At 42.6% G+C, this 26,935-nt stretch overlaps 1 pseudogene; it reads right to left on the reverse strand.

Moving 5' to 3' along the window:
• LOC109698731 (ribonuclease P protein subunit p40-like) lies at positions 1 to 8,125 on the reverse strand (annotated as a pseudogene).
• Positions 8,126 to 26,935: the final 18,810 nt, after the last annotated feature.

A 26,935-nucleotide genomic window follows, 5' to 3' on the forward strand; every position in this document is an offset into this window, starting at 1 on the left:
TGATTTTCAATTCTGCATTTCTCATGGTAGACAGTCATCATGTGTTCCAACAGCCATCTGAAGCCAACAGTCCTGGTTATTAAAAATCACGAAGTTGTACAAATGTTTTCCTCCTCTATGAAAACCATGTTCATTCTCCCTCCAGGAAACGGGGCTGTATGCAAAGCCTTGAACAAGGTAGCCCATGGAGATAACTTTGGTTCATCGAAGTAGTGACTGAAAAAGAAAAATAATTCTTAATAAACAGGGAGTTAGGATTGTCCATATTTTAAAAAACTAATTCAGGAGAAGAGGTACATCTGATATTCTAGTGAAGTTTATAGACTTTAGCTTTACTTATAAAAACTGGGAGATGGCAGGTTAAATTCCTGATGCTATCTTGTGAGTTTCATAAAGGTTATAATATGCCACAGTTCCAGCCTTCCAACCCTTAGTTTTCAATCATTTAAGAGTCAGGGAGGGGAAATGGGGAATAAAGCAGAATGATGGAGGGGGTGAATTCAACTACGACATATTATAAGAAGTTTTGTAAATGTCACAATGTATCCCCAGTACGACAATAAAAAAAAAAAAGAAAATTAACAAAATGAAGAGAAAATGAAGAGTACAAAAACCTTAAAAAAAGAAAAAAGTCAGAGAACTAGGCTGGGATGTGTCCATCATGTGCAAGGCACTAGACTTCATCCCCAGCACCACAAAAAACCACCGCAAAGTGTTTAAGAATGTCTCACTCCCATTAAAAGCAAGGTTCTCAGTTTGTTTAATGAAACACCACAGGATAATTCATCAGATTTTTTAAATCCCAAATTTCTTATTGAAGAAAATCAAAGGATTAAACTAATAAATGTAAAAAAGGATGTGATGAATTTAAAAAGGAAAACCCTGAAAACTTAGTTTAAAAGAAAAGATTGAGAGCACATGCTTAGTAAATGGGATTCTGCTCCATTTAGTCTTTTCAACATGGGACTTGACACATTGTAGTTATCTAGAACCTCATCAAATGACATCTGTGCCCAGTGATTCACAGCATTTCAGCACTGGAACACATCTAGGAATGACTGGGATTCAGAGACGATCAACTTTTCCTCCCTATTTCTTCCCACCCCATTTTAGAATGAAACATTTTGTAGAACTATGATACTAAAAATAAACCCTAATTTGCCCACAGAATACTGCTGTTTTCAAGTGATGCTACAACTTGGACTGCATCAGAACAGCCCAGGGAGCCGAACCAGGAAGGAGCAGCTGCCTTTCAAGAAGCAAACCCAGCCTCTGCTCTTCTCGTAGGGACAAGTGCGTAGTAATAGCATTTTCCTATCAGCACGGATAATTATGCTGCCTAAAATGATAATGTTACTTTACTTTGGGCCCAAGCAAGAAAGAAAGGGAACTACGTGAAGGACCCTGCCTCGTGCAACACTAGCAATGTCCTTGGCATGGCACCAACAAGCGAGACATAAAAGGCAAAAAGAGTTCTCACCTCAGTTGTTCCAGGAGGACACCAATCTTCTCCGGAAGTATGAAGCCAGTGATTGTACACAAGTAAGCTGTGGCCACCACTGTGCTCGGCTGAGGACAGCAATAGGTTGATATGAAATTATTAGGCTCGTTATTTCTGTCACACAAAAAGGAAAGAAAGCATATTTAGAACCACTACATAATCACATCTGAAGTATTAACACGTATTGAAAACAAGCAGCAAGCCAGAGCCCCGCACAATCCTGGGAGTTCAGATACCCACAAGTCGGCATTACAGAAGACAGCACCCAGCCAGTCGAAGAGCTCCGGGGCGCTGCAGGATGTCTCTGGCTGTCCCCCGAGCTCACTGCTCTGCAGCACTGGGCACTGCACATCTCTCACTGTACTCAGGGCTACTTTTGGCCAATGCTCCTGAATCTGGTATTTGGAGAAGTATGACATCATCGTTGATTCTTCTGTACCTGAAAACATACCATGTAAGACCATGTGAACTTGTGTACAACTTCAGTGAATCCCTGAAATGACTCCATTCCCATGGAATTATGAGAATCAGGTAAGATTAAGTAAAATGAGAGCTGTGCAAGGCACTAATCAAATTAAAACCATTTAAAGTTGTTTTCAGCTCCATGTGCCAAAGTTCTATAAAGATTCATCTTCCACACTTTTCCTGGAAATACCCAATGCTTTCAGATTGGCCCCACATTAGTTTTGTTTGCTCTAATAAGAAAGTTTCAACTTAAACAAAACCTAGAGTATCCTCTATGTAGGAGCATTAGTGAACTCTACACAGAACATATATGTACAATCTATGTAAGAAACAGAAGAGAAACTGAGTGATCGCAGAATCTCATTTTAAGCTTCCCTTTGAAAACTCCAAAAAATCCAGTGTGTGTTTTCAGAGAAGTATGCATAGTTGGCAGCCTTGGAAGAGAGAAACAGTGCCCCACTGTCCTCCAGAGCACGGGGCTTACTGTCCAGTACAGTAGAAAAACTGTCTCCCTTCATCTCTTTGCACAAAGGTCAGCAGGCTTACAGCCCATTATAAAAGGTTAGAGTTCCTTAAGCTCTGAGTTCTGCCCATAATGGAACCCACTGCATGTGCCAGCACCTCTGGACCAACCATGTGTCACTCTTGGGAACTGAGACATGGTGAACTGGTGCAAATGCTGGTTCTCTATGTGAGGGTTAGTTTTAGGTGTCGACTTATCTGGCTAGCTGATAAAGCAGTTTCTGGGTGTGTCTGTGAGATATTTCCAGAGGTCAACTGGCATGTGAGTGAACTGAGCAGGGAAGATCCACCCTCAGTGTAGGAGTGCACCATCTAGCTGGGTGGGGACCCAGGCAGAACAAAAAGGCAGAGGAAAGGTGAATTCATGCTCTCCTGGAGCAGGGACATGCAGCTTCTCCTGCCCTTGGACATCAAAATTTCAGGTTCCTTGATCTTGGGACTCCAGGACTTGCACACGGGCCACCAAGGTTCTCAGGCCTTTGGCCTTGGCTTGAGTGACATCATCAGCTTGCCTGCAGCTGAGGTGTTCAGACTTGGACAAGCATCCCTGGGTCTCCAGTTTGTAGGTGGCCATCAAGTGACTTCACAGCTCCACAACTGCATGAACTATTTCCCCTAAGAAGTCCCCGCCCATCTATTTATCAGCCCCTCTCTCTCATTCTCTCTTCCCTACTGGTTCTATCTCTCCGAAGAGCCCTGACTAATTCATCAGGACTACTGCTCCTGCTGTGAAGAACAAAGTCCTTTGTTACCGACCCAGCAGTTGCTCGTTTTCTGCAAGTATCCATGAGACTATGGCAGGCCACTCCATTAGCTGGCAAACAGGATAAAATTTCAAACTTTTCAGTTCCTGAAAATCTCTGATAGCAATCAGCAATCTTAGGAACAGAACACTACATAAAGCATGAATGGTCCTCATGGAAAACTTCACATGACAAACTTCAGGAAGTCTCTCTGCCCTCATCCAGGGAAAGGAGAGGCACCAAAGCCTTATAAAACCAGGACCCAGGGAAGCAACGTGGAACAACCTGTGAACAGGGGTCTCCCACGGGGACATTTCCACAATGGACTCACGTGCTTCCCTATCCCTCAAAGGAGGGTGCTACACCACCACAACTCCTAACGATCGGTTCACTGTAATCTTCCACAGATACGCTTGTAAGAGGAGCAATGCATGTGGCAGTTGTAAGCAGGTTAACACACCTGATGACATAAAACTCTGAACTAAATTTAGTGCTAAGTCACAACAAATTTAAACTGATACTTAATGGTATGCCTGAGTTACTACGATCAATAATGACAGAGAGATCACATGCTGTTATAATTGGTGTTAATTTAAAATATTCTAGCCAAGGACGTTTTAGGTAAGCTGGAAGGGGAGAAGCAGACAAAAGTTAGCTTCTCTGAAGCCACTCTCAAGATCCTGGGATCTACATGTACCCAAGAAGATTGAGGCAGATGGCTTCAGACCTAGATTATCCCCAGCTGTGGTTCTCAGTGTGTCAGAAGGCTCAAGCAGCTTCCTTAATGTTTATGCACTTATGTACACATATCAATTCTCCATTACTCCTCTTTAGTTAGTAATTAGATTTCAAAATCATCACATCATTACAATCATTTATCCTTCATACCTGTATGATGCCACGCCAAAAGAAAATCAAATTTCAATGGCTTCTTTGAAGGACCAAGATACTCTTTCATACTTCTTAGAATCTGGGTTAGAGGATAAATCCATCAAATCAATGGAAACAACTTTAAAATGGAAAAAGGAAGAGATATTCCATTCATATACACAAAGCTTGCACTGTGAATAGTGTTATGCTTAAAAAGAAAGAATTTGGGGGTAGTTTACAGATAGCACAAATTACTTTCTTCTTCACTCCTTTTGATTCATCAAGTCAAAACTATCCTTCAGTGGGCATTCCTAGCAGTGAGCGCTGCTAACAACAGGTGTTTTAAGTTCTTCTCTTTCTGAGGTCAAAGATCAAGGGCAGAGATGCTCAGGCGTCAACTCTAATCTACCTAGGAATGCAGCAGCCTTAACTACTGATGCCCACAGCAGACACCATCAGCAGAATCACATCTCTCCACCCCCGGGTGAGTTTCTACTAGTCATCATAAAGGCCTGGGGAAATTCTTTATAAGAACTAGTTGTTGACTTCAACATTGGGTTCATTACTTTGAACTTCTGGCCCCAAACTTATGTATCTAATGACTAGCCTGATCCTATGAGCTTTATAAAATGCAGCAGACAATGGAAGAGAAGTACAGTTCACAGACTCCTGAAGCCCAACCCACAGTATCTGGAATCAGAAGTTTCAAAGGCAAGAAACAGCCACATTTTCCCAATAGAGATCAGAATGGCTCAAACATTTAAGTTCTAGCTGTGGCAGGAAGATATCGGGCTTGCTAGACACTGATGGAGCACACATAATACTTACTAAACTTCATGGCTTTTTTGCCAGAATACCGAGATGGACAACCATGAAGTCCAGTTTCTACATAAGTGTCTTTATCCAGTGATAAAATTAACTTCCCTATAAATCAAGCAACAGTTCCCATAAGAGATGCTAAAAACATCACTTGTGTTCTCTTACTAAGAAAGCAAGATAACTGAGCAGTTAGAAATCAGTGTAGTGACTGCATGAGGACCTTGTTTAGAATTATATGCACTAATATCGAAAGATGTCTATGATATGTAGCTTGGGAAAAAATAACATCGAGAAACAATATAGTTTGATATCATTTATGTAAAAAAAAATTTATGTGTGTTTATAAATGCATAGAAAATTCTGGAAGAATTAATACCAAACTATTCCATCTAAGAAGGGAAGTAAGTTTGGAGGGAGGAGAGACCTTCATTTTGTTCTATATACATCTCAATGATTTGACCTTTCTTTTTTTTTTTTTTTAAACAGTATGCATTTCTTTTACAATTAAAAAGAAAAAAGAATTTTGTTACCATTTGGTAGCAGGGCAACAGTGTTATCCTCATCAATATTGGTACTGTATGTGAGTGCATAGCACGAGCCTGTAAGAGAAAAGTCCAAGGATATCAAGGTAAAGGCCACACACAAAATGTCAATGGATTACTTTCACAAGACAACAAACCTTCCAGGGAGGCACGGTCAGTCCCTGGCACTGCCCCACCTCACTCAGTAGACCCAACACAAGGCGTGGCTGTGTGGAGCACACAGGAGGCCAAGCTCCAGCTAGTTCACTCACTAAGGTCTCATTTTCTCTAACTTTACTATTATCAGGCAGAAAATGGACACAGAACGGAACGTGTACCCTCGGGGATGCTGACAGAAAGGCACAAAGTAAAACACCAGGTATATGAACACAACTTAGAGGCAGAGTTCTAGGTTAAAATTCAAAAGCTACTCAGCCTTTCCTCATCTGTTACTCGGGGATTGAAGACCTAGTTCCCAGATGCAGGATGTAAGGTATTTAACAGCGCCTGCCAAAAGTGTCCATGCCATTAACAAAATAGTCTCGGACTTCACAGTGGATGAAAACAGTAACGTCGATGAAAACGAAGACAGGCTGTCCAGTTCCATCTGCAGCCCCAGCAGCATTTGACTGAGTAGCACTGATGTAACTACAATTCTTCACAGGTCAACTGGAGAGGACAAACGTAGGAGCCCGTGTACAGTGGCTCAGGAGGTGAGGGTGGAACCCCTAATGACACTCTGAAATACAACTTCAAACAATGGCTCCTAGAAACGACTGAACAAACCTGTCAATCCAGCAGATGTGAGACACAAAATCTAAGAAGACACTGAACCGAAAGGAGCACCTGGCCCAGTAACCAGCAGCTGTGGCTGCATCTGACACAGCCACTGTGGGGACAGCTGAGTGCACAGTCTCTTTGCAGTGACATCCCCAAGATCAGCACATGTGAACAGAGATGGCAGACTTTCCTCTCTGTGGATCCTTGTTTTATGATGACAGACATTACATTACATTACAGCACCTCCACCCTAGACTTGGAGACAAGTGTAATAAAAAATTGCCACCCAGCAAGGATGCAGGAAAGAGTAAGATGAGATGCAGGAAAGAGTAAGATGGGATGCAGGAAAGAGTAAGATGGGGAACGATGCACTCACTTGACCACACCACTATCCCCACAGGCCCTTTTTAAAACAAGAGGAACCCTCTTACAGTGCTGTGGTCTCCCTGTAGTTCCTCACTTTGACTGTTCATTACATGACAGTACAAGGTTTTTCTTACCTTTCTTTACAAAGGTGTTGATGAACTCCTGTGTTATTAATTCATGAAGAGGCAAATTCTTCACAAAGTAATAGGGTCCAGTTTCCATGACCAGGCTTTTCAGTTCTTTCGGTAGCACCCCACATTCAGGAATGAAAAATGAAACCTATTGGAATGCATAATCCAAACAAGGTTTTAGTGAACTTTTATGCAAATCACTATTTCTCCACAGGTTTTACTGGAACATGCAAACACACCCAACAAGTCTCTTAAGTTAACCAACCAAACTCAGGCAAAGAGAAATTTGACAATTCAAGTTCTTCATTTCTGCAATGCAACACACGGTACTGGAAAGACACTAGGCAGAAACATTTTAATTGAAAGGTCTTGCTTGCATTTTACCTTTTTCAAATGAGCAATATATTTTACGTCCTGTGCCTCTCATTCCTTTATTTTCAAGGAAATACAGTATAATCAATTAGCCCTAGATTTGTGTACCCTAGTAAGAACTGCTCCTGGCAGCATAAGGAGTTAAGGAGCATTTAATCATTAAGAGACTACCCAGAAGCAGAAGTGCTTCTGGAGGTTTCCATTCTAGACAGAGAAATTCAACAGGTCAGACCCGACAACTTAAGGCATCTATCCCTAACATGCCTCCTGGGATGCGCTTGCCAACCAAACCAGAGCTGTCAAACCGAGCAGATTCAAATGCGGCCCAAAGGCTGTCAGCTTCAAAGACCCTCTCCTGAAGCTCCAACACATCCGTTCCTGAGGGATCTCAGAAATCAATCCGGCCGGTCAACTTGAAGGGTAAAATGCTCAAGTTCTTATCGTTGAATTTCCCTGGAGTTTCTGGAATATCAGTTTATAAAAGCGGGCAGCATGCGGGGGCTGGTTCAGTTCTGGAAAGATGCGCAGGTGGGAGAGGGAATCCAGCAGCGGAGGGACGGGGTGGTGGGGAGAAGACCCAACCACCTAAGAGAGCACTAGAGCTGCACCTCACCGCCGCGCAATTCCCGGGACTCGCGCCCCGTGGGCGGGTACAGAATTGGAGTAAGTAGCCAACCGAAGGACAAGCCCCGTCCCGTCTGTCCCTGGGCCCCGCCCTGCGCTACAGACACGAGCACTGAGACTACATCTCCCAGCATGCACCGCGAGGGTCCCGCCACGAGAAGCCGAGCGCAGCTCCCACCATCCTCTCCACCGGCGACCTAGCGCGGCCTGCCTCACCCGGTAGTTATGATAGTGCGTCTCCACAAGATGCCGGTGGCGCGACTTGTCGTGGCCGAAGTTGGATTTCTCGCAGACCAGTAAGTGCCGAGGCGTCTCTCGCAGTCTGCGCAGCGTGGCCATCCTCACCACGACGCCTGGCGCTCTGTCCCGCCGCGAGCTCGGCGCGCCCCGCCCCTACTGTCTGCTCCGCCCCTGCTCTCCGCTCCGCCCCCACCCGGGCATGCGCAGTGCGCGGCCGCTCGAAGCATGGGATACCTGCGATAGGTGGAGGTTAGGTGAGCAGTGCGGGGCTTTCGAGTTCCTTACGCGGTGAAGAACTCACGCAGAAGCTCTTTGGTGGGTGTCTAGAGCCGCAACTGCAGTCTCAGAAGGAAGCTGGCCCTTGCCTTTTCAAAGCCGCTTTTCCTTTATCCCTTCCATCCCTCGGGGCTGTGGTCACTTCTCCCCAGGACCCCCAGGACCTGGGCGGGACTCCCCGAGGAGCTGCGGCTGCGGCCGTTGTAAGAAGCAGGGAACGTCACAGCGCAGAGTGCAACGCAGGCGGGAAATGCAGCCCACAGTTACGGGACCCCAGCCCACGTTGGGGGGTGCACGCCAACGCTGCTCCTCTGACTCCGCACGGTCTGGTTATGCAGTACCTTGTCATCCTGCAGTGGACCTTTTGGCTTTATTAACACACTGCTCCTTTCCAAAACGTAAGGAAGTTTGTGTGGGAAGACAATACACAATTTCTGCAATAGGACGCCTTCGGAGCCACTCTCAAAAGCCCTTTTAAATATCCCTTTGGAACCACTTTCAAAATTTGTTGCAGTGGTAAATCTCGTGTCATTTTTCCACTTCCCTTTTTTTATTAACTGCAAGTATTACAGTGCTACATGCTTAAACTAGAGAATCATAGCTCCATTTCTGCACCGAGCAGATGCAAACAGCAGAATACTGGTGCATCCTGGAGCATCAGTTTTACTTCAAAATATGGAAAAAAATGAAATTAAGTCATGTACAAGGTAAATAATTAAAAATTTTTAAACTAAAACGAGGCTGGGAAGTCATCTGCCATTAACAACTGTCAATAAGCTTTGCCTAAAATGTCGGACTTTCTCAGAAAGAATTCTAATGAGAACTTAATGTCCCATTATTTTAAATGGCCAAATTATGTAAGACGTAGCAAGTCAACCAAAACACATTCCAACTTCCTAAGTCACAATATGGCACCCAAATGTAAGGTGCCAGTAACATGTTAGCATATAAAATGCTTAAACATCGCTTCCTGCTCACCTCACATTTAATATGGTTGTGGCCTGATTGCAGCCTCCCTGGCTCCATTTTTACAAACAGTTTCAGGCACTTCTTCTCTTGCTGGTTTACTGCCAAAGATGGCATCCTAGGCTTCTTCTTGTTTCCTCTCTTGTCCTCCTAAGTCCATTCTCCACTCAGCATTTAGAATGACCTCATGAAAACATGAAAAACATGCTATATATCCCCTCCCCCACTTAAACCCTGTCACTGGCTTAGAGATCCTGACCCCAACCTGCCTCTTCAGCCACATCTCCTACCGTTGCTTGTTCATACTTTTGAGGGTAAAATGTCCTGGAATCAAGAGCTGAAAGCAGTCCAAAGTAACAGATAGTAGGTCATAGAATGAAGTGCCAAGGGCATGGAAGGATAAGTCTGACAGCAAGAAGGGCCATGAAGCCAGGTGCCAGTGGGTCATGCCTGTAATCCTAGCTACTTAGGAGAGTGAGATCAGGAGGATCCTGGTTCGAAGTCAGCCCAGGCAAATAGTTTGTAAGACCCCATCTCCAAAATAACCAGACCAAAATGGATTGGAGATGTGGCTTAAGCTGTAGAGCACCTGCTTTGCAAGCATGAAGCCTTGAATTCAAACCCCAGTCCTACCAAAAAACATTATTTTAAATAAATTAATACCTGGATCAAGGTACAAATCCAAAACACAATTACATTATCTACATACTTGAAAACATATCCTGTCCAGAGATGTATGGTGTTTACTAAGGGAAAGCAAGTGTTCTCAGACCCAGAAGCACCATAGTGACCAGGCTGTGCTATTTGGAACCCTGCCAGGGAGTCCTTTACCACCATCTCATTACACTGAGGAGCAGCAGTGCTGGGAGATGGAGCCACTGCAGGCCCTGGTATGAATGGAGGACTCCCTCCTGCTGAGCCTGAACTTGACCTCACAGCCCAAATTATCCTCAGACAGCAGAGAGGAAACTGACACCAGCAGCAGCAATGGAAACAATGACCCCTGCAGAGGTCTGAATGTCTTATGCCCTCTCTTTCCCCAGTTCATAGGCTAAGCCCAGTCACCAGTGTGTGGTATTGGGAGGCAGGCCTTTGGGAAGTGATGTATGGGATTAGTGTCTTTTTAAAAGGTACCTCGCAGAGCTGCTTTGCTCCTTCCACCATGCGAGGAACAGCACAAACAGGCCATCTGTGAACAAGAAGAACACCCTTAACCAGACACTGAATCTGCCTGTGCCTTGATCTTGGACATCCCAACCTTTAGAACTGTGATGAATAACTTTTGTGATGTTAGTCTGCTATGAAGGCTGTGGTATTCTGCTACAGTAGCCTGAATATGGACTAAATCCCCTACAAGAATGATGATCTGCTCCACTCAAGGACCTGGAATCCCAGGTCTCTCTGGCAAGGGCTCAGAACTAAACAACTTCATTTCTTTTCATGTCAATATGTGATCATGTGCAAATAAAGTCATATTTCAAAAGCATAGCCCAAAACAGTTGGCAACGTCTGAGTAAAGCTCTGCCATGTGTGTTTATAAGCAATTTTGGAAGAGAACTTGGAAATAGCTGAAATATTTTTATAAAGCTCTTTCTTTTAGTTTGTTTACATTTAAAAACACATTGAATAATAAATTGATACAAAAAAGTTTAAATACTATTCTTAGCTATCCAGAAACTGCAAATATCTAGAATGAGGCATTTCTCAGTGGTCTATGTAACTTAGATTTAACAAGTTTGAATACTATTAATGCATAATGCAGCTGGTAGAAAATTATGCATTCATAGAAAAAAGAATAAACACTATAGTATTATATAGAATTTAGTGATTATGTAACATATGTTAGTTAGCTTTCTACTACTGTAACAAAATAACTGAGCTAATCAGCTTAAAAAGAGAAAAGGTTTATTTGACTCACAGTTTTGAAGGTTTCTGTTGTTTGTGGGCCTGTAAGCAAGGCAGTATATCTTCTCAGGGAGCTTTTGGTAGAGCAAGCTGCTCACCTTACAGTAGCCAAGAAACAAAAAAGAGACCAAGGTCCCACAATCCCCTTCAAGGGCACACCTCCAATGACCAAACTTCCTCCCACCTGGCCCTACCTCCTAAAGATTCTACCACCTCCTAGTAGTGCCAAGCTGGATCCCAGTCCTTTAACATATGGTCTTTTTGAGGGAGACATTTCAGATCCAAATTATGGCATATATTATTTATATTGCAAATCAGGTACTGCTATAAGCATTTTATATTCATTATTTCACAAGAATCTTCTTTGAGGTAGGTTTTAATATATTCAATTTAGAGGTTACTTAGTAAACAATAAAATTGAATAATTGTTTAAAACAGAATTTTCTAAAAATGCAATGTTATACAAGTTTATGTGATGTGTTTATTTATAGAAAGTTTAAAAACTTGCCAAGTTAAACAATATATTGTTATTATTAACATATAGTAATACTAATGAAAGTCAAAGGATTGATATTGTTTTGTTATTTCAAATGAATGCTTCTGTTTGGGAAGGGCCATTCAGAAGACCTCAAAGGTAGTGGTGAAGTTTTATTTATTAAGCAGGTGATAAGTACAGATTGTTTATTTTCTTTATACCATGTATGTTTTACATACGTATAATTTATATATGTATGGCTTTATACATATAAAATAGTTCATAGTTCTTTTTAAAGCATCTATATATACCTACTGTCAGACCTCATACTTTGCTCATTTGAAGTGTATAATTCAGTGGTTTTTAATATATCCACAAATAAGCAATAAACACCATAGTCACTTTCAGAACACCTCAAAAAGAAGCCCCATGCCCTTTAACTATCCCCCTCCTCAGCCCTAAGCAACCACTCATTTTCTTTCTGGGTCTATAGATTTTTCTGAACATTCATGTGAAAAGATTCATAAAATAGGTAGCCTTTTGTGACTGGCTTCTTTCTCTTAGTAATGTCCTTAAGGTTCATCCAGGCATAACACAAGTTAGTACTTCATCCCTTTTTATGGCTGTCACAATACTTTATTTATAAATTCTCTTCTTGAATGCTGGTGTTTGGGGAAAAAATAGTGAGAAGGAAGTGAGATAGACAAAGCCTTCTCCTGAGAGCCTAGAGGACCTTTAGCTACTTCTGAGGTCTCTAGCAGTGGGTGGCCCTAATTCTTATTTCAGAATGTGACTGAAACATTCCAGAACTGGGAATGCTAAGCCATGGGTGGAGTTTTGGTTTCTAGTGAATATGAATGAGGCAGGGAGTGGAGAAAGAGTTATTTTACTGAAGAAAGAGGACAAAAATGATGAAAGAGATGCAGCGGGAGGATGGAAGAGGGAGGGGAGCTGCCTGCAGCAGATGGAGAAGAGTGTAATCAGGGAAAGGCAGAACAAAGGGTGTAAGTGCAGCTGGGGTGCAGGGAGGGTCTGAGGGGAAGGAGAGGGTCATGGAAAAAGAGCGGCAAGTCATAAATCCCAATGTTCATCATGGGCCTTGGGATCTGGTCATGCCCTGTGTTAGTTTTTTGTTGCTGTGGCAAACACCTGAGAGAAACAACACAAGGGGGAAAGATTTATTTTGGCTCCTGGTTTCAGTCCATTTACTTGGTTCCATTGATTTGGGTCAGAGGTGAGGCAGGACATCATGCAGGAAGCATATGGTGGAGCAGAGCTGCTCCCCTTATCATGGACAGGTAGCAAGAAGAGACAGATGAAGGGTCTAGGACAAGAGAGAGCCCCCATGGACACAGCCCCAGTGATCTACTTCCTCTGACTAGATCCCACCACCTCCCAATAAATGCCATCAAATTATGAATCCATCAGTGGATTCATCCGTTGATTTGGTCAGAGCCCTCTCACCTATTAATGATTGAATCCACCAGCTGGGGACCAAGCCTTCAACACATGAGCCTTTCGAGGGACAGTTCACATCCAGCCCATAACATCAGTTCACAGGCAAGAGCTGGGGAGTGGGGCAAACACAAATGCTCAGGCAGGAAACCAGTATACAGGTGACATCCATGTGTATTTAAAGTTCACAGTGCTAGGGTGCAATTTTAGGGAAAATCTGCATTTGTTCTTCATGCCCATGGGAAGTATTCATTTATTCAATGAACAGCCTCTTCATTAGGTACTTGCTATGTGACAGATCCTGTACAAAGCACCAGAGATACACTATCACCCTGTCCTTCCCTTTAGGTGTCTCACCATCTCATGGGAACAATATTTGCTATTTCTTTTCCATCTCCCCATGGTCTTGAAACAGCTTGTTGGGATCTACCTCTCCCTGGGACACTGAGACAGATGTTAGGCTTTATTAAATATTGTTAAAGTACTGTTACTATTAATCCTTTGTTGTAAGCACCCTTTTGGAAGGTGCAAATTTGGCTGAACAGACCAGCTGCCACAACGGCCACTCCCACCCAGACCAGAGAGGGGGTGCACTTGCACCTAGCAGAAGACCTGTGATTGATACAAACTCAGTCCTTCATTTGCATAATGGACTACACCCTCATTGGTGTAGATAAAAGGGGATTGCTGTGATTGGTGCCGACACCCTTGTCCTTCCCCTTCTGGCTATATAAGCAGGTCGCTCTACTCAGTTTTTGAGCAGGTGGGAGATACACTCCTCACCCTCTGATGTTGAAAAAATTCAGATCTCTATAAAGGCTTTCTCTCCAGTGGTCTTGTCCACTTTTGCTGAATGCTAACCCAAGGAAGAGAAGTAGCAGTGACAGGGAGGGAGCTGCCCTGACACCAGGACAATAGTAAGGCCAGCAAGTTGAGTGGTCTGGGTGAAACAGACCATTAGCGACAGAGCAGAGCTACAGGGGCAGGCAGTGACTGGCAGCACAGAAGACAAATAGGCAATGGGAAAAATAAAACCGAAGGGCAGCAGCATGATTTGCTGGTGGAGAGATCCCTCCTACAGCAGTAGCTTTTAGCATTTAGGGCCTCAAACCCTGTCAGGGGCCCAGCCTGGCTGCTGCTTCCCATGGTCATCTTTCACCTCCTGCAAATACCTGCCAGGTCCTGGAATGACTGAAGGGACATCTTGTCAACCAGGATTTCTTTCTGGGTAGAGCAGGAGCATCCCGGCCAGCTGGTTGGTAACAGTTCCTGGAAGTATATTCTGCATAGAATGGGTGTATTGCAATTATTGTGGTGACTAGCTGAAGAAATGAAGCATTTTGCATTCAGATTTCTTTTACAAAAAGGCTGGATGGATAGTTTTTCAATTTTGCAAAATGAAAAAGTTCTCAGGATTCCACACCAATGTGAATATCCTTGACTGGTAAAGTGTACACTTAAAAAATGGTTAATATGGTAAGTTTTATGTAATGTGCATTTTACCATAGTGAAAAGTAAATGAATAATGCAGTATCAGAAATGTAGATCTCTATATTTTGGGTTTTTTAAAAGTTAACAATGAAATAAAAAGTGAACAAGCTAGTTTCCCAATATTAATATTCATTGATGTCGATGGGAAATGTATTAGGGGATGTTTTTCCCATAAAGGAGTTTTAGATATTTAAATAAAGAGAGGGCATGAGAAAAATAAATACATCACAAGTGACATACTTTAAGATTTCCCTTACATTTTAAACTACTGCAATGTTTAATATATACATAGAGTTATGGATCTGAATTTTTCAGTGATCCATTTGTTAAAATGTGGACTTTTATGTCCTTTATTCCTCTTGAATTCAGTCATTTGCTGGAGAAGCTATCAAAGCATTCTGACATCCAGCTGTCTCTCTCTCCTTGGAAATGTTTTCACTGGAAAATAAAAGCAGGAAGTGGCTTTGAGTCAACTAACTTTGGCCATTGTGCTTGCTGTCACAAAAGAGTGCTGTTTATTTAGTCTGTGCAGTTTTGCTCACTTCATAATATCTCAGCCCCCTAGCTGCTCTGAATTCAGCAAACACAACCCCTGAAACGTGGGCACGGTTGCAGTCTAACCCCTGGTGTGGACTAAGTATTTTAGGCCCTTACTGAATTGTTGAAAGTTATGCTGCATTTTGGTAATGCATGTGCCTGTTAATATAAGGTACAGTTTGACTTCAGGCTCAATTCATCGTGCTCTTTCTCCCAGCTGTGGCCTCCAATTGGTATTTCCGATGTTAGAAACTAAAAATACTGATACGTCAGGGAAACAAAAAGATCCTGTGGTTTCTGAGAACTTCAAATTTAATTTTAGCTTTTTTTGATCACAGAAAAGAGAACTTATGAAAAAAGGAAATATATAGATCTGTAGTCAATCTTTGAGAAACTTGCTAAATTGTAAAGGCCCTTGATTGCATTGACTCAATGCTCATTAGATAGTCTTTTGGGATTATAGGCAGTTTTAGAAGAGATATGAGAATATCCTATCTGCTCATGGATTTCCTGTACATATTACTTGTACAATATTTTAAAATAAGTTCATAAGTGGAATTTTACATATTAGATTATAGCAGGACACCATGGTACATACCTATAATCCCAGTTCTCAGGAGGCTGAGGTAGGTGAGCCTAACTATCTCAAAAAAAAAAAGTTATGACATGAGTAAGTTTAAAAAAAAAAAAGTAAAGGTCCTGAAAGCAAGGTCAGTGTCTTCTGTTTGATTCTGCAGCCCCATTGCAAAATGATGTCAAAATGAATGCACTGTATTTTAATATTAATGCTGAAGGCGTGGCCACCAGTGGCAGGGGTGGGGGAGGTGGGGGGGTGATAGGACTTTAAGGAAAAAGAGCTCAGTGGAAGGACTTTGGGGTTGTGCCCTTTTAAGTTGTTTATCTTAGGTCTTTGTTCCTGTGACACGTAAACTGACTAACATAGTTGCATTAGGGTTAAAAGCTTTATTAAATAATTTATTTGCAAATGGAAACAATAAAGTGACATAAGTTTCAGGCTTAAGGAGGCAGCCTGAGCTTTGAAAAGGGAGGCAATCCTCTTGAAAGTTGTGTCTGATAGACCCAGAACATAAGTGGCACCTTGGCTCTTTTAATGTTCTTCTGGCAATTTAAACCTTTCTAGCAGCCATATTAAGAAAACAAAAAGAAATAAATGAAACTGAATGAAATAACATAGTTTAACCCAGTATTTTAAAGTGTGATCCATATACAGTTATTAATGAGGTATTTGGCATTCTTTTTTTGTACTGAGTCTTAGAAATTTGCTCTATTTTATGCTTCTAGCATGTCTCAATTCAGTCCAGGTGGCAAATGGCTGCTATGTTGGAAGTATGGTTCTGAGGGCTCCACCTCACCACTCAGCCTCAGGGAGGTAAACAGCCTTAGCCCCGCCTCCCGCCTCCACCACGCACCCCTGTTTCTGCCAGAGGCAAGGGAAAGCCTCTTCCTGCAACATCTCTCCTTGGGCCTGCAAGGAAAGGAGACAGTCCCTGAGAAATGAGCAGAAGGCTGCAAAGAGACGTCCAGAGGAACCATTGCTTCCCACCTGCTGCTTGCTGTGGGCTGGCCTCCCTTCCCAGAGGATAAGCAGACAGCAAAGAATGGTCCCCAGCTGGAGGGAACCTGTGTCTTCAGCCCTGACCTCCACAGTTTAGATTTGGCAGGCATAAATTAAAAGCTAACCTCTTATTTTCCAATATGGCCTTGGGGCCTTCATGGTCAGGCTGTGGTCACCTGTTTCCTCCTGAGGTGTGGGGTAGTATAAGCTGAGGCACCAGTCCTATGCATATATACATGTCTGCATGCATTTCTGCCTTACTCAAGAAAGGAAATTGTACCTGCAGGGTACTTAACTGTTTACCAGGCAACATGTAATCATCATATCAAATTCTGGTATCCTGTCTGCAGTGAATGTTTGAGCATATTAGTTAGCTATTGCTGCTTGACAAGTCACCCCGAAATTTATTCAGTTCATGATTGGGCTGCTCAGCTTTTTTGGGGGGGGCCTGACTGTGCATCTCTTTGTGTGTGTGTGTGTGTGCGTGTCCCTGTGTGGTCAGCCACTGATTAACTAGATGGCACTGCTTCTGGAGGTTAGCTGGCTATCAACTGTGATACCCAGTACCCCAGGGTGTCTTATCCTCACAGGCTATCAGGGGCTTCTCAAGGAAATGGCAGGATTTGGAAGACAAAACAAGGATCATTCAAGACCTGCTGGCACACTGTCATGTCCTCTGCATTCTATTGCCCAGAGCAAACAAGGACAGTCCAGATCCAGTTTGGGGAAATGGATGCTGCCTGTCAATGGGAGCAGCTTGTAAATCACATTGCAAAGAGCATGGGTACAAGGAGGGATGAAGAATTGCTGTCACTTTTGCAATCTGTGTCATTTTGCCTTGTCTTGTAGCGAGTTTACAAAACAGCGTCAAGTCAAGTCTTTAGTCCCGTGGGTGCTAAGTGGCTGGGCTGGGATTCTGTAGGATGAGGTCTACCTAACTTTAGAGCCTTCCATCTTCACTGGACCATACTGCTCATGCCTGGCCATTTGAGGTTCTGGAGAGCAGCACTTCTGCAAGAGATGCAGGGTCTCTTTAAGATTACTGTCCATCCAATACTCCTTGCCACTGGGAATAATCACTTCAAGAGAATGCTGAAGGGCCTTGCCAGGACTTGGAATAATTTAGGCAAATGGATGAGGACTGAGTTTAGGAATCAAGACCTTAGCAATCTAGTTTTCATTTCTAATCATAGGAGAAATTTAAAAACATGTATAATACACTCCACATGTTTGTAAATTCTTTTCATCCCTTTTCGGTATTTGTAGGCTATTTATGATTTTCATCACAAACTGAATCAAACTGTGCCTGAAACAACCTCTTACTCTGAAAGCAAGTGACATAATAATGCTGCTGAGAAGACATTTCCTCTGCTGCACTTTAGCCAAACAGCTGAGTACAACTTCAAAGTCCTTTGATTTTAATAGGGCAAAGCATTTCCTAAGAGCCTGAACAGAAATGCTGCAATGGAGCAAATCCCCATAGCACACGTGGAAACCACTTACAGCTAATGCATCCCCAACCCTGGATCAAGTTCTTGCCAATGGCTGCTCATTACAATCATCTGGGTGCTTTAAAACTTCCCAGAAATTCATGTTGCTACATGAATTTAATCAGGATCCCCGGATGGGACTCAGGCATCAGTGTTTTTTAAAGCTCCCCAGGTGATTATGGTGTATAGTGAAGACTGAAAACCACTTTAAACCAACATCTTTTGGTGAACTAGCTGCACGTGATTTTTCAAATACCTGTGAAACACTTGCTATGGAATTGCAGCCTTTCAGTCTTACCTGCAGGATCTACTTGCTATCTTTGCACAAGCAGACCTCTGCTACTTGTTTTGTTCCTGACCTCTCCCCTCCCCTGTCAATTCTATAAGTATCGAGGGCATTCTGTGTTCAGGACATGATGCTGGGTGCGGTGTCATTCATGAGTATCCTTGTAAGGGAGGAACTTGCTGGGGAAAATTGCATTATAAAAACTAAAAAAGCATTCCATTTACCAAAATGGGTCAAGAATGGAAAGACCTAGGTGGTTAGCCAAGGGTTAGAGTGTGAATCCTGTAATTAGATACTGTAGTATATTAGAATACATCTCGTGATGCCATGAGCAAATGTGTCCCACTCTTAAAGCAAAGTTCAGGTTTTTGGGTTTTTTTTTAAGTTCAGGTTTTTGGGTTTTTTTTAAGCTTTCAAGATAGGATTTCTCTATGTATCCTCAAACTTGAGTTCCTCCTAAGTCAGCCTACTGAGTGCAAAGATTACAGGCATGCACCACTACACCTAGCAGTATTTAGATTTTTTTAAATCTGTATATAACACACACACACAGCTGCATGCCCACAGTAGAGCATACTGCTGTAGAGCTCAGTGAATTGTACAAAGTGAATATGCTATGTAACCTAAAATAGATCCAGTTTTACTCTTGCCTCCAAACAAGCACTTTCTCCCCAAGGTAACCAAGACCTTATGCACTGTTTATCAATTTTGTCTTCTTATAAAAATTTTTATTTTTATTACAGAAAATTTAAACATATACAAAATAAAATACTATTATAGGTCTCTCACCCAACTTCAACAAGTTGTAATTACTCCATGTTTTGTTTCATCTTATCTGAACTCATTCCTTACTGTATTTCCATCACTATAACAAAAATACTGAACATAGTCAACTTATTATAAAGAGAAAAGGTTTATTTTAGTTCATAGTTTTGTAAGTACGTGATCAGTTGGCAGTACTGCTTTGGACCTGTGGCAAGGAAACACGTGATAGAAGTGAGTGGTTGAGCAAAATCACTCCCATCAAAACTGGCAAGCAAAAAGGAGTAAGGAGGGGCTGAGGGTGTGGCTTGGTAGTAGAATGCATGCTTAGCATATATGGAGGCCCTGGGTTCATTCCCCAGCACAGAAATGGGGAAAGAGAGCCCCACAATATCCTTAGAGGGCTTGTAACCAATACCTAAAGGACTCCCACTAGGCCCAACTTAAAGGTTCCATCACCTTAGATATTTTGCGGTGCCGCCATGATCCACATGCTCAAAAGCTGATGGACAAGGCAAAGTTTACTTCTGCAGAAGGGTGTGTGTGTCTCTTACCTAAGTCAGGCAAGTCAGTACATCCATGGGGGCGGAAGGACCCCTCAGTTTTTATCCTTGATGCAGGACTGCCCCTTGCTCTAAGGAGGGAGTTTGGGTTCACAGTCTTTGCAATTGAACTCAGTTGAGGTTTAGGGGAGGGCTTAGGGGAAGAGCAGACATGATTGGAGAGAGTAGACATGGACTTAATTTGAATGGTGTACCCAAAGACAGACCCATAAGGTGGAAATTTCTAGGATTCTGGGGAAGCTGAAGACTAAGATGACTGTTTGACCTGGAATGGCAGCACCAAGTATATAATTGACCCATGGGCCAAGGGGACCTTGAAGCAGAGATTCCTCTGGACGATGATTATCCTAAGACTAGCAGTTTGAGTTTTAGGACATCTGATGACAAACAATTCTCTGCTAAAAGGCAGAAACTTTACAGCCAGGGAATGTGCCACCAAGTACACAGACAACTGGGGAAACTAATAGCCACACAATGGCAGACATATTCCATAGTGTAATACCAGTGGGAGGGGTTGTTAAACCCACGAGAGTTGCCAACTGAGCTAGCTTTTGACAGAAAAGACCCAATTTAGTTGGTTCTCACAATAGCATCACCCCAGGGAGCAAGTCTTTAACGTGGCTTTTTGGGGGACATTCAACACCAAAACTATAGCATTCGCTTTGTTATTTTCTTAGGATTTTTTTCATGAGGCAAAATGTTCATACATTGAAAGGCACATGTGCAGTTTTGACTGATAAATACATCTATATAAACTTCACCCATTTGGGAAGTAAAATATTTCCTTTGCCTCAAGAAAATTCTCTCAAGTTCTTCCCTACATATTTTTTTCCTTCCTCAAAGGCAACCGCTCATCTGATTTTCATCATAGGTTCATTTTGCCTGAAATTATACTATATATTATCTTATGTCCAGTTGTGTCCCTCAGCATAATGTATGAGATTCACTTATGATGGGTCGTTCCGTAGTTTGTTTCTTCATATTGCTGAGAAATACTCTGTTGTATGAACACACTATAATTTGTCCAGACATTTTTCTAGTGATGTGTATTTGGGTTATTTCCTATGATAGGGTGTTATGGCTGAAAGGTCATGACACCCTTTTCTGTATTCTGTTTAATTTATTAGCATTTAAGCAATACATTTCTGTATTTTTCTAGTCCTTGTTGTTCCAGGGATAATAACATGTATCACTAACATTATCATGGCTTAATTAGAGCTACTATTGTACTATTTTAATAAATGTAACATAGGTCTGAAGGTGTGGCTCAAGTGGTAGCACCCCTGCCTAACAAGTGTGAAGCCCTGAATTCAAACCACAGCACCACCAAAATAAATATATGAATGAATAAATAAATAAACTTAATGAATGTAAAATATAAAACCTTGCTACAGAACAGTTTCTACTTCCTTCCTTCTACCCTTTATGCTATTACCATAAACTTTGCATTTGTACATCTTACAAATCCCATGATACAGTGATGTAATTTTTAAAGTTATAGGTCTTTTAAAGAAGATAAGAGAAATAAGTTATTAATAAATAGAGATACTTTAAGACTATGCAAATATATGGTTTTTCCTTCCATTTTCATCCACAATGTTTACTTTCATTATGAGTCTTGCCTCCTGTGGCATTCTGGTGGTGATTTTCTAAATAAAATTGAAGGTTCCAGGACAACATAAATATACTGCTATCCATTATGTTCAAAAGTACAAGTGAACACTAATGACAAGATAGGAATCTAGTGTATTTCAGAGATATGATGGACCAGAAAGATCAGCTGGGAGCTCTTGGGAAGATTGCTCAGCCAGAAACTGGATCTCTGGAATCTCAAGGTATCTGCAAGACCACCACGTTATTCCCTCGACCATCTTTCCACATCATTATGCCATAACAGAGTGAGGAGATGAAGAGGTGAGAGGGAGGGAGACTGAACATTCCATGCTAAAATTATTGTCCTACATAATTTTTTTAAAAAGTAAATATGTAGAATCTTCCCAATACATTTTCCTGCAACTTAAGGTGGTGGCAGCAGGGTCCAGGGAGGGGAAGGCACATAGATTCCAGTGTAAATGGATATCTTGTTTACCAGCCACAAGAATAAAACACACTGTTATTTTAAGCTCTATTAAGCTTGGTGTTTTAAGGTGACCATAAAGAACAGCATGAATTTCAAACACACTGTTATTTATTATTGTGATTTCTGAAGGGGATAAAATTTCCCTAAATGCTACTACACAAACCAGTGATCAGTGTGTAATTTCAGTAAGCCCAGGACAGAATCAATGCCCAGTAGAACCCATAAAGTGGGGATCAGCCCAAGGCAAGTGGCAACGAAGGTTTGGCTGCTCTTTCCCTGGTCTTCGTGTTCTCAAGTGAGGCAGGATGTGGCCTGGCCACTCCAGGATACAGGAGAGAAGGGAGAAGAGGAAGAGAAGGAAGAGGAGGAGGAAGACAAGGAGGAAAAGGAGGAGGAAAGGGAGGAGGCCATCTCATAGTTGGGCGTGCAGTTATGTAGGTTGCACACTGCAAACACTAAGAGTAGCCTTCCTATCACCCACAGTGTGCCCTTTCTATGTGCTCTCTTCACTAACAAACAGCTGCAGAAGTTTCTTAAATGACAGGATAAATGTGTCATAATAACTGTGCTGGGGTTAGCACAGTGTCTATGAGAGGAAAGACAATAAACAAATGTCAGTTCTTTTCTTTCTCTTGAGGGGCAGTGTGGGAGTCAACTCGCCTGTTACAAAGGCACAATTTCTCTGGAATCCAGTAACTGAGATTTCACTCCAGCTACAAAGATTTAGGGCTAAGAAGCAGCTGTCGCTGGCTGCACTGTGAATGGCCTCTGCTGATTTAGAATTGCATGGTGATGGCATCACAGACCTATTCTGCATCTCCTGAGTGCAGGGCCCCCGATACTGGGTTGGGTACAACACCAATTAGGTGAGTTCATAGATGAGTATTGGGGTTAGTTAGCAGAGGTTGCTATGCAAATTAATGCAACCTGTTTTAATTAGAATTTCTAATTATAAATGTTGCCTCAAAAAAAAAAAATCCACAACACAACTGCTTTGTCCCCTACCTTAGGAGTCAGAGCTAACCTGCTCAGTGTCCCCAAGGGGCTCCATTTGGACAGCAGGGAGGGGAGGGACAAGGCTTCGCTTTAGCGAAGGTGATAGGAAGTGAGAAGAGGAAGAGCCCTGGCCCATCCAGTCCTCCCCTGCTGCAGCCAATCAAGGTGGGAGACCCCTAGACACAGGCCTGCAGGTGGGTCGCCCAGCAGCCACCTAGGTAAAGCTGAGTTGCTCCAATGGCCAAGGAAAAATGTTAAAAGATTTGATTTAGGAAAATGAAAAGTGGATCCTCCTGACCTCAGTCAGGGCCCTGCTCCAGAATCTATGTAGTTGTTCTGACAGTCCTTTCTATCCCCATCAGGACATTCAGGGATAATCTAAGCCTCAGCTCCAGTAAGGTACACCTCAGAGGGGAGGGGAAGGCACAGCACACATTCCATGGACAGTCATCAGAAGTAAATGACAGTGCACTGAACAACCTGGGCTGGTCTTCTCTGGGGTCTGTCCTATTATGTCAATGTAAGGGAGGAAGTAGAGAATCATCACATGGGACAATGTGAATACATGCTTTAAACTGTCATCATATATTACTGAACAGATTTTCATCAACACTGATCCTGTGAGTGCTCCCACAATGACACATGAAAGGCTCTTTCCCAGCTTCGCTCTGATGTGGAGTACAGTAAGTTAGTTCACCTCTGACAACCTGATACTTAAAAATGCATGCTCTTATATTTATTTCTTTTATTATTAGTGACGTGTAGAATCTCTTCGTGTTTTTATTAGACTTGCATTCTTTTTTTTTTTTCTTAATGGCCTACTACTGGGAAGTTCATTGTTTTCTTACTCATTTGCTCACCACTCACATTGCAGGCTCACCACTCACATTGCAGAAGTTTGGCCATTTGTGTTCCATCCTTCCTGATGGAGCTTAAGAATTAGCAAGAGGAATCATTAAAATTTTTCATCAAGGCACCTCAATTGTGGCACCTTCCTAAATAGTGTCCCTCTTCTCCACACTGGCCTGATAACACATATGTAACAGGACTGACACTTTTTGAAGGACCTGGTACTTGAGCTATAAGAAGAGACTGTGCCCTGTAAGAAACTACCAGAAGTGCTTGTGACTCCTGCTCTGCAGTGGCAGGGTGACCAGCTGGACTCCAACAGCAAGAAGGCCATCTGCAGCTGAAATAGTCCTGCACAGGTGGGCACCCAGGCAGGCTCAGGGGTGTGGCCCAAGCCAGGACCTTCCTGCCGCTGGATGGCAGAGAAAGGGAGGGGCTCAGTTCATGCCAGGTGCACTCAGCATTGGGGAGCAAAGCTACTGATGCACCTCATTGGCAAGTTCCTTGGCTGTGCCATTCAGGACAAAAACAGATTTGCTCCAGGGACTCTGGCACACAGAATGCAAGCAATTCTTCTCCCTTTTGACTGGGGAAAAGGTGACAGACTTGAAAAGTGTCCTCCAGAGGCACCAGCTTGGAAGAGGATGAGGTTCCAAAAGGAACCACAATGCTATGTTTCTATGGAGGAGCCAGGCAATGTTCAAATACTCTTTTAACTTAAAAAGAGCATCCAACACTAAAAACATTTTAGCAGTGAAATACTACTTGATAAACACTCAAATTTCTTACAACCTGCAACTTTCAGGTACAGAGGAAGGACAAGGAAGCAGAGGTTTTCAGGTGCTTGCTAACTAACTACTTCCTGCAGCAAGGTGCATATCTGTTACCATGACAGTCTCAGGAGGCAGGAGTGACAAAGCAGGCATGTGCCTGGTCCTCCTTGGAGCCCCTGACCCTTCATTGCACACCACTGCCTCAGTGCACCTCCTCTTACAAGGACCACAACTTGGTTGCCAGCCACACCAGAAATGCCAAGGACAGGCTTGAGACTACCAACTGTTCCCCTGGATTGTGTGGTAAATTGCCAGGGTGTCATATGCCTATGTTGAGCCCCTGGATGTGCCCTTTTCACTTGTTGGAAAATGAAATTTCATTTCACCAACATGGTACCACTGACCTGCTCAACACACTTGGCAGAACAAAACAAGAACTAAGAAAGGGCAGGGTTGAGGGTGAGGGGTGATTGGGTTCACATCTGCAGAAAACAGCAGAAGAGAGACATTTCCCTGGAATGGTCCTTACACAGAAGAGTGTTAGGCATTTGGGAAGAGAAGGGAATCAGGAAAAAGAGAAAGTAAATCCCAGAAGTACATTGTCACACACTTCCAAGCAAATGCTTTCCTGAGTAATGTCACAGCTGTCCCTGTGGAAGCAACCTGGCCAGGAGTCCTTGGAAAGTCACCTTCCTGCCTTTCTTCCCTCAGGGCGAGCAGAAATGAGCCTCCCTACCCAGCCCTTCTGCTGGGTCCTCTCAGTTGGCTGGCAAATGATGAAGGATTTCAAGACTTAAAACACAAGTCTCTAATTGTGTGATTTTGAGAGGTATACTTCAGGTATACATTATAGACATTCAGTTGGTAACATATCCTCTGGAGTCAAAATGTTAATAACAGTCATGTGTTACTTAACAACAGGGATATATTCTTAAAAATGCATCTATTTCATCATTGTGGGGTCAGATTCCTCCATATTGAAGATTTGCTCTGGCAAGTAATTTTCCTCCAAAACCAGCTTATCTGGAGTTTCCAAAAATCCTTCAGCTGCCTTCACTCTTAGACTCACCACTCACTCTCGTGTTATGCAATGAGTAAGGATTTTTGAGTCATTTGACCCATCCAGAGCTAGCAGTAAGTCCAAAATCACAGTGAGGAGAGGCCTTTACTTTCACCATTGGACACAAACTTCTTGCTTTGCCTGTGCTTGTCGTGGAGCTGGGAGGAGCAAACTTCTGTGTCTGCTCTTCAACCCAGGTCATTGAAAGTTTCTCCTTATCTGATACCGGCTCTTCTCAGATTCGTGTTGGTCTCATTGCCTTCCATGAAGCACATCGTCTGTTTTATTTTGTTGTTATATTTTTTGCAGTGTTGAGGATTCAACCCAGAAGCAGATCCTCCCTCTCAGCTTCCATCACTTTGTTTTTGAACAACTTTTTGTTGTTCGAGATCCTAGCCACGGTGAAGTGAGACAGACCCAATTGGAGAGCAATAGCTGTCACTGGTTTTCCACCTTTGTGGTCTTTAATCACTTTTATTTTTGTTTCCAGGCCAACTACTTAACATGGCCTCTTACTGTAACTCTAAAAGGGCTTTTTGTATGCTTAGGGGCCATTATGAACAAAACCATAGGAGATTAAATCAAGAAAAAGAAAAACACGACATAGTCAAGAGACACAGTAAACATGAGATGCATGAGGCAGCTGCTGGTGTTTTAATAAGTAAAAAGAGTACACTGAAAAATGGTGAGTATCAGAAATTCATTGTTATTATCAAGTATATGCACTGTACATGACAGTACACTCTGTACTTTTATTCAACTAGCAGTGCAGTGGGTGTGCTTGCACCAGCATTACCACAGACAGCAGTGATGTGATGATGTGACGATGGCTCTGACATCACCAGGTGACAGAAACATCTGTCCTTGACCAGAACATTGTTATGTAGCTCACAATGAACTTGAGAAAATTATCTTGTATATTCATAGAAAGGGATTGGTGTATGGATAGGGCTTTTCTAGAATAGTAATATAATTTAAAATATGCAGGACATGCTCCTCGGGGGACCCAGGCAAGAGGGGGAAATGGGAGGGTGAATATGATCAAATTACATCATATATATTTGTGAAAATATTGCAATGAAACCTATTATTTTGTACAATTAATGTATGCTAATAAAAAAGACATATTTCTCCTGAAGACCTCTTTCCATGAGGCAGGATAGTTGCAGAGAGGATGCTTTGCTAGTTACCACCCTCCAGTTTGAATCTGCATCAAGTGACTCCTAAAGTGGCAATACCCCGTGTCCACCAAAGACCCTCAGGCTACGTCAGGTTCCACGCACCCTCAGTGCTCCCAGCACTCTGGACAGTTTCATTTGCCCTCAACACTTCCAAGGCAGAATCTGTACTTGAGACACTGTGTCCTGCTCAGGCAGAGAAGGACTTGGATGACTGCAGACAAAACATTCACAAGCCATGCAGAGTACTTGACAGTCTCATC

The sequence above is a fragment of the Castor canadensis genome, chromosome 8 (assembly GCF_047511655.1).
Source record: "Castor canadensis chromosome 8, mCasCan1.hap1v2, whole genome shotgun sequence".
In the NCBI taxonomy this organism is placed as follows: domain Eukaryota; kingdom Metazoa; phylum Chordata; class Mammalia; order Rodentia; family Castoridae; genus Castor; species Castor canadensis.